Below are 13,917 nucleotides of genomic sequence, written 5' to 3'. Positions count from 1 at the left end.
TCTGATTAACATATATTAATCTGATTAAACTGTTGAATTTTTTCAGAATAAACTAGCACAGTCTTTAAATTTATGTTCTATATTTCTCCCTATTTTTATACTGTGCTTGTCACCATAGTATGTGAAAGCCTTTAGAAATAGTCTATCTGCATAAGGCCTCTTCTGGAACCAAAGCATTTCCCATTATGGAGGAACAGAAATGGAGAGCTGTGCATCTCTTAAAATGATGGGTATTGATCGAGCTGGATAAGCATCAACATCATAATAAAGGTTTATTGACTTCCATTAACGTTTACAAGATTTCCCTTTATAATCAATGTTAACATATTTTTAAAAACAAGTAGCATTAAGTTTTATTTTTCCACAGAAACTAACAAAAATCAAGGCAATTAAATATCAAAGTTGTGTAAAACTCAGTGGGCGTCTTTCCATTGATTAAAATGGACTGCAGACCAGCTCCTTAAAGAGCAAAATGAGGTTGCCCAGTCAGCACCAGTAAAACCATGATTAAATAGTAGTTCAGGTGCCAAATTTATTGCTTGAATCTGTAATTAGGGACAATAACTCACAGGAGTCATAGAAATTGCCATACAAGATCACGCCTTTGATATTTCTAGTCAGGTAACCTATCTCCAGTACCAGATTCTTCAGAAGACTAATGGACAATTATAAAACAACTAATGGACAATTATAAAACAACAAGAGAGATTTTTAAGAAGTGCATGAGGGATTTAGGAGCACAGGGCCATCAACTATAAATGTCATATGGTAACATAAAGGCAATTAGTATTTGGCTTAAGACCTTAGGGTATCAGAGTTAATATTATGGATACATTTTATCATAGCTATTATAACTTCATAGAATATTTTTGTTATTCATGTACATATCTATTCATTTTTTCAGTCCCACTAAGCTCTTCATTTCAGTAATATATTTTGTGTCAATGAGAGCCAAAGGTTAGTTATGAATTATGGAAAAGAGTATATCCTTTTAACAGTTTCAAATGTGTTGCAATTTAGTTTCATTGGGTCTTAATGAGAAATGGTAAACAGGAGAACCCAGCTGATCCTCCCAATATCCTTCAATATTTCATATACCACTGCCATGTCACCTTCTAATAATTTATTTTGTATACTAAATGATCATCTTTTCTCATGTGGAAGTCTTTCCATGTCTCTAATTATTATTGTTGCCCTTCTCTAGACCTTTTCTATATGTCCACGTTCTCCATCTACAGATGAAGTGACCTATGCTGGAGAATATTCAGAAGAGTGATGTCATCAATTTATACAATCGCAGTATAATACATTATTTCAGCATTATTTTGCATCCTTTTGTTAATACAGCCTAATCAATATAAACTGTTTGCTTTTTTTGTTTGCAACTGCACACTAAGTGGGTGTTCTCACTGAGCTGTCCATAATGGTGTCCAGGTCTTTTCCTTGAGCTGTTACAGTTAATTTATTTTAGAAAACATCAGTGTGTAGAAGTAGTTCAAATTCTTCATTCCAAAGTGCACTCTTACCTTGCACTGGTCTAAAACGAGATATATGTTATTATGTTGCCGGACTATCTTTATCAGGTCCTTTAGAAGTCCCTCTCCAGCCTGGACTAACCAAAATAAGTTTATCTTCCAGTGAATCTCAGTTGATTTCCTGCTCCAGATCATTAAAAGATATATTAATAAAATGTCAGCATTTGAAACCAGCAACCTGATCATGATATGTGAGATAATAAGTTTCCATCTAATCAGAATAGGAAATAATTGTGGTACCTCAATTAACTGTGTGTATACACACACACACACACACACACCCCGAGCCTGATTCTATACTGGTTTCACATTGGAATCAATGTAGTAGTAGTCAGTGATGTTACACCGACATAAAACTTGTGTAACAGAATAGAGAATCAGGTCTGTTTGCCTTTTAATCACAACCACTGAAAAGGCATGCAATAAAATAAGCCTGCACACACATAACAACCCTCCCCCCCCAAAAGAAAAAAAAACACAAAACCCAAAAAACTAGGAAGGCCATGAATCAATAACTTTATGTTTAACCTTTCTGCAGAAAATTTCACCTCAAATATTTGTTAGACTAAAGGGGCCAGATACTTATCTATGGCCAAGGAGCACGCAGCACAAATTGAGACGATGGGAGACAATAAGATGGTATAAAGTACAGCTTTGTATTGCTCTAATCCCTGATCTTCTGTGCATAGGACTGGTCCCTAAGGGCCAGTAACAGCCACAAGGAACTGAAACCACAGCCAGGGGTCAGTGAAGCACAGAGGCATCCAGCTCATATACCTTTTCCTCCAGCCATTCTTGCTCTAGCCATAGGAATCTATTATGCCAAGAGATGATCCCTCTACTGAAATGATCCCTTTGGAGCTTGATCCACCAACTCTACAGTCATAATCCTCCAGAGATGCAGTGCAATGTGGCCACACTGGACAGGAGGACCTTCTTGAGGGACTCTTGTAGTTTCAAGAGGAAGAAGAGCTTGGTCTTAACAACTCACTGCTTAAGGCACTCAAGAAGGAAATATTGATAGTCAGTACCGGGTTATCTCACATATAGTCTCAAAAGTAGAAGCCTTTTTGTGTGTGTAGTAATAGCACACATTAACATGATTTCACATTTTCTTAAGGCCAGCAACCCTGAGATGGCTATACATTTGGGAAGCGCTAAATTTAGTGACATTTTTAGTGACAACTGAAGCACATATTACAATGAGATTTTTAATATAGGTCATTAAGACAGGTTTTTGCATAGTATTTGGGGAAAGTTTGTATGGAAGCAGCAGTCTGGAGCAGAGCAGATTTTGCTAGAGTTCTAAACGTTGGTGCTATTTCAGAGTAAATGTTGCTGTTTGCTCAAGGTAATAAGCAGGAACCATGTACTTTCTCCCACTCTTAGTATTTATTATCTGTACTCAGAAGTGCCTGGTGGTCTCAATGAGATATCAGGTCCCATTGTGCTAGTTTATATATAAATGAAAAGATGGTCTTTTCAACAAAGAAACTACTATCTAAGTATATATAAGGAAAGACACCAGGTGGATACAACATACATATGGAGGAAGCAAAAGACAGGAGTATTCCTGCCTCCTCAACATCTTCTATGCAACCCTTAACCTGAGAACATCCTCTTCCCCTGTTCTGTGTCTTCTACTTCCTTTAAACATAGTGTTTCCAAAAGGCCTATTAATGCCAGAGTCCCTTCTATTAATTTCTGGTTAAGGGAGTAAAAGAAGAAAAAAAATGAGATAAGGACAACACTTGCTGAACATCACTACTCACCCAATCAGTGTCTCTTACGGCTTTTCATGAAATGTATTTCTACCCCCATTGAGAAAGTCCAAACTTTTCTGAAATCACTAAAACCAGAAATACACACACACACACACACACACCTTTACATTTGCTAGGGGAATCACTGTACTTGATACACACTATCATTGTGTGCAACTCTCATGGATTGTCTCTGTACAGAAGGCAGTATGGTCTATGTCCTTGTCTCATCCCATCATACCTAGTTATTGAAGCATTTAAAAGGGTGCTACATAATGTCACAACATGATCTGAAGTCACCTATAATACCTAGGCACAATTAGATAGAGAGAAAAAATGAACCAACATAAACTTCTGATTTATTTGCTCCTGTGTAACACAGTTGTGGTGACTGAAATGCGTATATTTGTTATTTTTGCACTGAGAATAGTGGTCTACAAGACTGCAGTACAGGAATATGTGAATTTAGAAACCTTCCATGAAAATAAAACAAAATCCTAACACAAAATTTGTTCTCATTTTCAGCTGTCACTACTGAAATGTCACTTGTGCATATGAATATTTTTCTTTTAAGAAAGGAAAAAGAGTCTTTACAAAAGAACATGGAAATGACATGGCAAATTGTAATTATCCCTTCAGAGCCATTGTGGCCTATCACCTAACATAGGTGCTGGAAAGCCATTGAAGAAACCCTGTATACCCTGTAAACCGTGTATATGAGAGAAACCACTTCAAGCCAGGAGGTGCTGCCATACCTCCAGTACCTATGTCACCTAATACATACTTGCATTTTAAAGCAAAACCAATATATCCTTGAACTAATGGGCCATAATGCTGCTTGATGTTGTTAGAGATGTACATGGAAGGACTTTAAAAAAATATTTTGATTGCTGACCTGACAGGCCATAATGGTGCTCTAAAGTTGTGCATGGTTTATATTATAAATCCTCCTTATTTTGTGGGCCTTTGACAATGGATGGCAACAGGATAGAGGTTTATAATAGAAAAGCTGACACATCCTTATCTATAGCTTCACAAATGGTGCCACTATGATTACACTTTATAACATGAGCACCACTAGATAAGTTGCTAGTTTTTAGTCATATTAATCAGTGCTTGGATGCTTCAACTGACATAAAGTAGTCTGCACTATACAAATGAGAGGATTGCCAAGCACTAAATATCATATATGTTGTGAAACATAAAAGTATTCCCAAACACTTCACTGTAAAATAGACCAAAATATGTTGGAATTGAAACCCTAATCAGTTATCTGTGAATTGCATCAGTTACAGCATGAGGGGTTAATTTAATAGTCATACTGCATACTTCATAAATGTTACAGAAACATTGCTGATTAATATTACACATCTTGCATTAGGATCAGTGCTATAAATTTTACTATTTACCTATTAGCTATAAACCAAGTCTGCTGCTTATCAAAAAACAAAATCAGAACTTTCTTATTCAAAGAGATGTAGTATGACTGTTCCTTATGCACTGCTATGTTCTTTAAAAGCCGACTTCCAATTATCACCATGAAGTGAGCAGCAAAATCACCACTGATTTAAATGGGAGTAGGATTGGGCCCTGGGTATGGTTTACTGGAATTTTTCTTTTCATGTTTGTGAATAGCTTACAATTTTATCTAAACAAGAAAAGTTTCCCCTCACAACAGGAATATTTAGTGCATATTGGAGGGACAAAGCACTTGGGTCTGAAACCCTGATACATTTTTATCAACTAGGAGTCTTTAAAACCTATTAGAGGTTAAGAAAACAAGCTTCAGCTTAAACTTGATTTCTTACAACTCGCTAATACAACAAGCAAAATATTTGCAAATCTTTGTATGATACATGATTATATGATTTCTATATAGACTATATTCCCCCTCTTAATTATTATTTACTCTCATACAGCAATGAGTTTATAACATTTTCTCCAGAAAACAGTGTTGTTTCTAAGATATATAGTGTAGGTATGTATAAGAAGCCCTCTAAGTAATTAAAGAGAGAGATGGGGAGAGTATGATTTGGGATGTATGTGGGGAAAGATGACAGTGCCATGAACATTTCTGAAAATTAGGAGATGTATTGTGCATGGGAAATGCCATAGTGTTATTCTGACCCCTGAAGGATGGAAACAGGAGTTGACTTCACATCCATTTTTTTTCCAAGTACTAAGGGCACTCTCTGAATGTCAAACCCTAAACTACATTAGCAGAATTTATTAATGTCTGCCCAGGCTTGTCCTAAATAAATATAAAAATAGTCATGAACAAATGGTAAGCCAACTTTAAAATATTGCTGTTTGGAGCAAAGCTGAGGAGGGAATGATTTTCTAGTCTGGTGCTAAGATGTTTTCCTTTGCCAAGTTACTGTGTGTTGGCTACTGTAGTACATCTCACAAGTACAGTAGGACTGTGGAGATCACCTTTATCAAGAAATGAAAACCTCCTCTCCTCTCACCTCTTCCTAACTGAGAAGTTGTTTAGTGAATTCTTGTTAGGCTGAATCTACAGTGAAGTAGGAAAGGAGCAAGCAGGTGATAAGATCATTCATTTCAGCTGAGTTAAGATTTCATCAGGCTTGCATTTTTCAGAAAATATGGCCATGAAAACTGTTTAGAGCAAGGGGCTTCAACAGTTCTTTTACAAACTTGTCCATCTTAGACGAGTAACACAGATAGATATGGGGATTTGAGTCCATGATACATATCAATACAAAATTATTTTTTTGGTGGTCCTTTTCAACATAAAGGTATTTTTTTCTACGTCCTTCTGAAGGGGACTACTGTGTCACACCTTTGCTTTTCAGCTGTATTTTAAAGTTGTTAATATACTACCATTTGTATGAGATTCAAATAATGTAAGGACCATGTTCTGTGTTCTTTTTAAAATTTAACAGGTAGATTCAGATATTTTATCTGAAGATACTTTTTTTCTGGTGTTGCACACATCTCTAGAGTATATCATCACATTGCTGAAGAAAAAGCTCTAATACACTCATTTCGTATAAGCAGACAACAATATCCATTTCAAGAGCTGCAAATACCAGAGTGAAACAACCATCAGTTCTACCTTGAACACTACCGGGGGCAGGGGGCGGGACAGAGATTAGTTTTTAATCTTGAGAGAGGAACACAATTTTAACGTCTGTTGAGCTCTCCTTCCATTCAGCTGCGGGCATGGATTTAAATCACAGGTTACACTGTGACCCTTGTTGAAAGATTCAGGCTGGTCTGTTCAATGGGACCATTGTGCAATATTGCAGGGATTTTATGTGGCTCTCTTCACGGGTGTGGCTGAGTTGGCTACTATGCAGCTTGACGCTTTTGTGTCCGCTATCCCACTGTCCCAGGGAAACTCCACTGCGAGGAAGACTCGTGTTAAATCCATCCCACAAAAGGCAAACGTTTAACAGGAGCTAAACAGGAGATCGCCCCCACCTCTCCCCCTCTCTTCATTCCCAGCTGTTAGGAGCATTCCAAAGTTAACACAAGTGATTGATGCACTGTATGCTTACGTTATTACACTGTCGCCGACTGATGTCACTGCTATAACCAAGTTACATAATCATCGATTATGCACAGATACATCCGTCTTCCTACAGATACATCTGCATATCTTCTGTCATCCATTATGCATGAACCCACCAGCCATACATGGGGGCATATATTTTCGCATACACTAAATAACTTTAGCATTGCAGTGCATTGCACTGTAGAACGTCATCGCTATTGATTCTCTCAACCTCCCCCATTCCCTCTATCAATTTGATTTTGCAGAGAAATATTAACAATTTGCATTGCTTGGATTTCTTTTTTTTTTAAACTGGTCTCATTAGCTTTCTTGTTTGGTTGGGGGTTTATTTAAAGGGCTGTTCTCCCCCACCACAGTGAATATAAGTAATTAATGTATACACAATTCCCCAGCCAGCTGCATATGCATATAGGCAATCCTGAAGATGTGATCTCTGTTGCAGATCTTCAACTCCTTTGCACGTGGGTCTGAGGCTTCAGTGGGTAAGTTACTGGGTAAAAAGATATTTAATAAAAGCAGGCGGACCAGCGATTTTTAGGTTAGTGACATTTCAGATATTTTTATACTCTAAAGTCCAGCTTTTCCCACCATCTTCCAGTTTGCAATTTTCTTGCAGAATTTACAGCAATAGTTTGTAATCCAAAATCACCAGTGACATTTACCCGTTAGAACCATATCCCTGTAGCATAATTAATCAGCACTGTCACCTTAAAGTTTAACAACTTGAAAAATGAGGTTTCTCTACCTCCATTGCAGCTATGAAATGCAGCAGACTGCTGCACAGAGTTGAACACATTTGTTTTAACGAATGGATGGGAGCCGATTTTATGTTAAATAGATACCATTACTTAGTCCTCCTTTTATTGCCATATATTCTTTCCAGCCACACATACTGCATGCAGAGAAAGATTGTTTGCCCAGAATGAATTCATGGTACTCTCCCATATCAAGAGGGTTGGGAGGGGGGATTATTGATGCTTTGATTTATCACAAAATGCACTCTCAAAAATACCTACTGCAGTTATTTCACTCAGCTGCCAATAATGGCTAGATATCCCCACACATCAGTGTAATGCAGCAATCATGAAAGTACACATTTCAATTACAAGACACCAAGTTTAGCCATGCCATCGATGGGCTTTGCATATATAAAATGACCTTACCCACAACAGTCTTCCAATATATTCTGATCTTGATATCAGTCAATAAGGTAACTGGTCATCACAATGCGTATTCGCTGAATCCACGTTTTTTACTCCTCTTTTTTGCTAGCAATTAATAATTCGAACCAGATGCCCATTCACAAGTGCCAAGTTCACCATCAAAGCAGATAATTCCATATAGACTTAGATTCCCTGCAAGATTCGCTCCCGTTAGTTCTGAAAGTGCCCAGTTTGCTCGCGAAGATACGATCCAGGTGTAAAGCAGAAATTAATTAAAACAAAAAGGGGGGGGGAGGGGGGAGGAAAGGACGAGGAGAAGACTGAGAACCACACAAGTCTGAGAGCTCTAGGACAAGAAAAGGAATCTTGATTGCAAATCTCTGTGCGTGTAGCCTTTCAAAGCCTCTTGCTGCACATGCAAAATTTCCCGATCCAGGATGCAGCAATAAGAAAGAAAGAATCCTATGTGTATTTCACAAGTATCCTGCAATAACGGATACGATGGGGTTTTCCTTGTACTGTACTGCTATGTGGAAAGCACACAGCCCCTGCTGTATGAAAGGATGTCTCCTGGGTCCTAGCACTCCCACCACGAAAAAAAATAAAACAAATAATAAAAAATAAATAAATCTCCAAATTAGAAAAAAAAAAGGGGGGGGGGGGGGAAATCAGATACCGGTTTGCCCTGAATGATGCTAATCTTCAGTGAAAATGACAAGTGAACAACAAATAGCAGGAGGTCTTGATTAGTAACCACAATCCACCTAAAATATCCTAAGGAAGAGAGAGGGAGGGGGAGAGAGAGAGAGAGAGAGAAACTGCAATGCATAAATGATTCCAGTGTTTCTACAAGATCGGCTTATTTGATTGAATGCATTCTCTGGTTTGCTGCAAGTCAAAGAAGATACTGTTACTGCCACCCAATGGATACTTTAGTACTAACCAATCCACACACAACCACCGTTTTGCACGCATTAGTTTAGAGAGCTGATTTTTTTTTCTGGGGGGACCCGTCAGAAAGGATCCTGGAAAAAAGTCCTAAATAGCAGGGATCTATCTTCGTAGACAGTGACTCTATTTCCAGTATCTGGAACACACGGTACGTTGGTACCACTTGATTTTCGCTGCTCTTTCCAGAGGACACGGGGAGAAGAGGAGAGTGGCTAATACGCGATGGATGCTGTGCATATGCGTTAAACGGCGAGCTCAGTATATTTTGCCCTCCAGTTTCCGAAGTGAAGTGCCGTTTTACAAGAGATGATGCTTTATCTATTCTTGGATATTTTTTTTATATAAGGCAAACTGTGGGCCTCGCTGTTGCCATGGGATTTTCTTTGTGTGAACTCTCTGAACTGTGTGGGAACAGTTTTATCTTTTCCCTCCCTCCGACCTCCCCCCCCCCGTAACTATTCTGAAGATATGTAACAAAATGTAACTGCATTGTTGCCAATTAAGACTAACAGCAGCTGCAAGGTACATCTGATTAGGAATGTTAATTACTTCAGGAAATAAATACTCGCTTGCAGAAGTCTATAGTGTTAAACAATGATCTGTAAAATGTAACGGTGTAAAACACCCCCGACGAGGCGCAGAGACACACATTGATGGTTCAGAGGCATTTTCAACTTGGACGCCTGGGGGGTGAAAGGGGAGGAGGAGCTATTTACAAGAAATTAAATCTGAGTACCAATATGATACATATTAGGATTCATGTGTAGGTAAGGAATAGTCATTAAACAAGGAGCAAGGTGGATATATAAGCAATATGAAACGATCACAATGTATATATCACCCACTCTCTGAGGTGAGCTGTGCAGTAGAAAAGAATCAGAGGTACTCATTACATTAGAGGATTAAGTTAAAAAAGACAGGTGAGGGAATGTTGGAGTTTATGTACTATGACAAAGGTGGGCAGGGTATATGCATTATGGGAACTGTAGGCAGCATATATAGGAGTTGTGGTAAAGCTAACTCTGTAATAAGCTTCTTCCCCTTCTGTAGCAGAATGTCACAATTCCTGGTAATTTTTTTTTAAAGTAACATTTAACCACAAGTCAATTGTAGTATCTGGAAGTTAATATCACTGGTTAAGCATATTGTTATATACTACTGTGATAGGGCTCTATAAGTAGGTGGAGAGGACAGACATGAATGAAGTTGGAGAATGACTGTGCTGACATTTAGCACTTACACATAGGACATTTTAAATCTGCCAAATGAGCCAGACAGTGTCCCAAAATGCCTTGTAGTAGCCAGAATATAAGAACTATTAAGAATGGAGGAACAAAGGTGTTGTGGGTAAGGCCCTGGACAAGTACTCAGCATGTGGGTTCAGTTCATGGCTCTGTTATAGATATTTTCTGTGACTTTGAGCAAATCTCTGCATGATTTAGCCCCTCTTCAGTAAAATGGGGATAAGACTTCCCTAACTCACATGAAGGTTATAAGGATAACAGTTCATTAATGTTTGTGAAGTGCTCAGATACTCTGATGATAGGAGTCGTATAAGTGCCTAGACAGATAGCTGTTGATTGGGGGATGGGCAGGGGGAAGGGAAAAGAAAAAAAATGTGGAAAGTGAAGGTGTAGACAAAGACTAGGAATCTGGTATATTTACTAACACCAGACTGGAAAAACTAAGACTGTACTTGAAAATAGAGTTGGCAAATATGAAAATGTATAGAATGAATGCAGCCTCCATTTAAAGATATTGGGGTAAATTCAGCTTTCAGTTGCCGTGAATTTCACAGTAGTTGTAAGGATTTAACTAAAGAACATTTTGGCCCATTCTCTGGACACTATGGTGAGCCATTATATTACTTTGTCCTGCTTCTGAGAGGGCTGGCATTTGTACACAGGGCAGGCAAGAAGGTGTGGCATGTGGATTAACACCTTCCTTGTAGATCACAGGCAGGATATGTATGGTCATGCATATAATTATGTATTCTGATTTGCTGTTGACAATGACACTTGTATAACAGCTTCCATATATTATGCAGTATGTATTCCAAGTGATGGACTTCAACACCTCCTTTGGCCTATCTTCTTTTTGTTGATGACCTTCTCTGAAGATACATTGCATCAAGAGAGGAGTAAAACAATTGGTTCTAGCATTCATTCAGTGTGATGAACACTGGATTATTGAATAAATGTATCTTACTCCATGATGTGAAAGCAGAGGGGAGACATCAGTTCATCTCACTCTGGGTCTTAGCAAGTGACTTAAAGGAATAAAACATTTAAAGTGTGTATTATGGAAAGAAATAGTGGTAGGAACAGTGCAGTCAATGAAAACTTTTTTTAAAAAATAAAGTAATATTTAAAATGCAATGACAGCAAAAGTAAGTGGCTCGGGGGACTGCTAAAAATGACACAGAACTTTTTACTTTTAGATTGCTTATTCCAGTACAGCTTAGTTTTGTAGTGATCAAAGATTTCTACCCTCTCGTGGATGCTTGATGGCCTATATGGAATTCCTTTAGTGGTGTCCATACCATTCCTGGGTGTCCATATCTCACACTACCATCTTCTGTCACTCTGCTGGAAGTCTTTTCAGAGAGGATGGGCTTTACCATTTTTAGGTCACTCTGGGGTAAAGGTCAGGGACAATGGTGGCACAATACATGCACTGACATTGCTTAATTGACACTCTAAAGTAAAAAAGACAGCAGATACTGACATGTCCTTAGCTTCTTCAGTTTCCATAAAATCAGAACCAAATGAATCCCAATATATTCACTTTGTACACATACACACCACACAGAGGAGTTGGGATTTTTAGGAATATAGATATAGATATTCATCAAAGTAGCACATTTCCTAAGTGCTGAACACCTCTGGGTGGTCGAGTTCAAATCCATACTTGAGGCACAATTGACAATGTGTCTGATAATCACCTTCTGACACTGGTTATGCTGGTGAGCATTTACAATTGCTGAGACCCTTATTATAACTAATGTATTCAAGCACATCTCTATGTAATAAACTTGTTCCCCCAGCCTCCTCTTATTTGTCTGTTTATTTACTTTTTGTAAGAGATATATAGCTATGCCATGAATGATTATTAGCTACTGATTCCTTCTGGCCTTCTAAAATTAGAAAGAAAACTATCTACACTTTTGTTTATCTGAAAATAGGATCCATCTAGGACATAAAAACAATACAAAAATGGTTCACATCATATGAGACACTTTGCCTAAGGAATCTCATATGACCCAAACTCAGGAGTTCCTCTTTCCCAGATTACAATTTAAAATGGCTAAATAAGGGTATTGTTAATCACTGAGGCAAGAATCTTTCATAATGTGCATATGGATTAAATCTCTTTCTCTCTCCCAGCCTAGCTAAAAAGAACACCAAGAGTGTGTCTGCACTATGACCTGAGGCACCGAGTCTCAGAGCCTGAGTGAGCTGATTAAGGCTCAAGGGAATCAGGCTGGAGGGCTGTAAAATAGCAATGTAGATCTTCAGGCTCAGGCTGGAGCCATGGCTCTGAGACACTCCCCTCAGAGGGTTTCAGACCACCAGTTGCAGCCCAAACCCAAAAGTCTACACTGCAAATGTATAGTCCTGCAAGCCCAACTCAACTGACCCATCTTTTACTGCAGTGTACATGTACCCTAAATTACTAAGCAAGGGTAACACCCTGCTTTCCTGTGCAAAGTGGCCCATTGCGCATTGTGAATGGATCAAAAGATGGATGGGAAGCTGCAAATTAAGCCAGCTAGAAATGTGGTTGTAAGATTCAAGGTCAAATTGGGCAAACTACCTGTTATTCCAAGAAATCCATGCCATGTGTTTTCACCCCAAAATATAAACTATTCTACGTTTTCCTTGTAAATCTAATATACCATGGATAATCTGTATTTCAGACCAGATTAGAAGCTGCACATTTCTTTGCCTTGTGAGTCAGATTTAAAAAGCCTCTGATAAGAAAATGATTGAAGACATTTTGTAACCCACGCCTGCTTGGTGTGACACACTGTCCCCCTCTAGTGGTGATTAGACTAGCTAGAGTTTGATGAGCCTGCTACAACCTTGGCGAGATGTGTTTTTTCACTCATGAAGCAGCCACTCACGCACTAAACTCCAGAGGTCTCAGGTTTGATCATGGCTGACGCACTACAATTTGATATACAGCACTGCCATCTACTGGATACCAGTGAAAGCAGCAAAGCAACTGAGAAAGCTGAAAATCTAAGTACCCATTTGGCATGTGTCCAATAGGAATCATAGGAAGCCCCCATCCAACCAGCCCTGAAACTAGGGTATGTAAAACTGAGATCACCATGTGCTCAGAGGAGAGTTAATGGAAACCAACAAAAAGCTGCAGAATCCCAAGTACATTCACACCCAGACCAGCCATGTGGAAAGGACAATCCTCTATCTCAGCATTAAGAGGTTAACAAGAATAAGTGGTGAGATTTCATTTCAAAGATTGTATTTCCCCTTCTATTCTTTAACATAAATAACTATATGTTATTTTGTTGAGTCTATCTGAGATAACTATAGGTTATTTTGCTTGAGGTGTCTAGTGAAACATCAAGTAACCATATTTTAGATTTTAACTCCTTATAAATCCAAGCAAATTGGCCTAAGAGAGATTGAAAAGGATTATTTCTGCTTTTAATATTTTAAACATGTCCCTTTTAGATTATCCATTCAAATGTACTAACCACACTCTTCAGAGTGCGTTAAAGACAAGGACATCCTTGGAAGTGTGATCAGTGTGTTAGGTACTAAAGAATTGAGGATCATAAATAAATGTAATAAGAAATCTTTGTAAGATGCATTGTTCTTTGATATAACTGCTGAGCCTCAACTCTAGCCTGTGATAATTGTTTGCAAGACTGTATTAGCTGTGGAGTACATACCTACAATATTGGGCATGTCCTCACTCCAGCGGTGAAATGTCAA

At 38.4% G+C, this 13,917-nt stretch overlaps 1 protein-coding gene across 2 annotated transcripts in view; it reads right to left on the bottom strand.

Annotated features, from left to right (window-relative positions):
* Window positions 1-8,287, bottom strand: part of IL1RAPL1 (interleukin 1 receptor accessory protein like 1) — a 1,122,430-nt gene extending 1,114,143 nt beyond the window's left edge. For both annotated transcript variants that reach the window (XM_073328235.1, XM_073328244.1), the window contains exon 1: window positions 8,003-8,287. The gene's annotated coding sequence lies outside the window, so the exon portion shown is untranslated. The remainder of the gene's footprint in view (window positions 1-8,002) is intronic.
* Window positions 8,288-13,917: the final 5,630 nt, after the last annotated feature.

Source organism: Lepidochelys kempii, chromosome 1 (genome assembly GCF_965140285.1).
Source record: "Lepidochelys kempii isolate rLepKem1 chromosome 1, rLepKem1.hap1, whole genome shotgun sequence".
NCBI classification, from domain to species: Eukaryota; Metazoa; Chordata; order Testudines; family Cheloniidae; genus Lepidochelys; species Lepidochelys kempii.
This window is presented reverse-complemented; position numbering and strand designations above follow the sequence as displayed.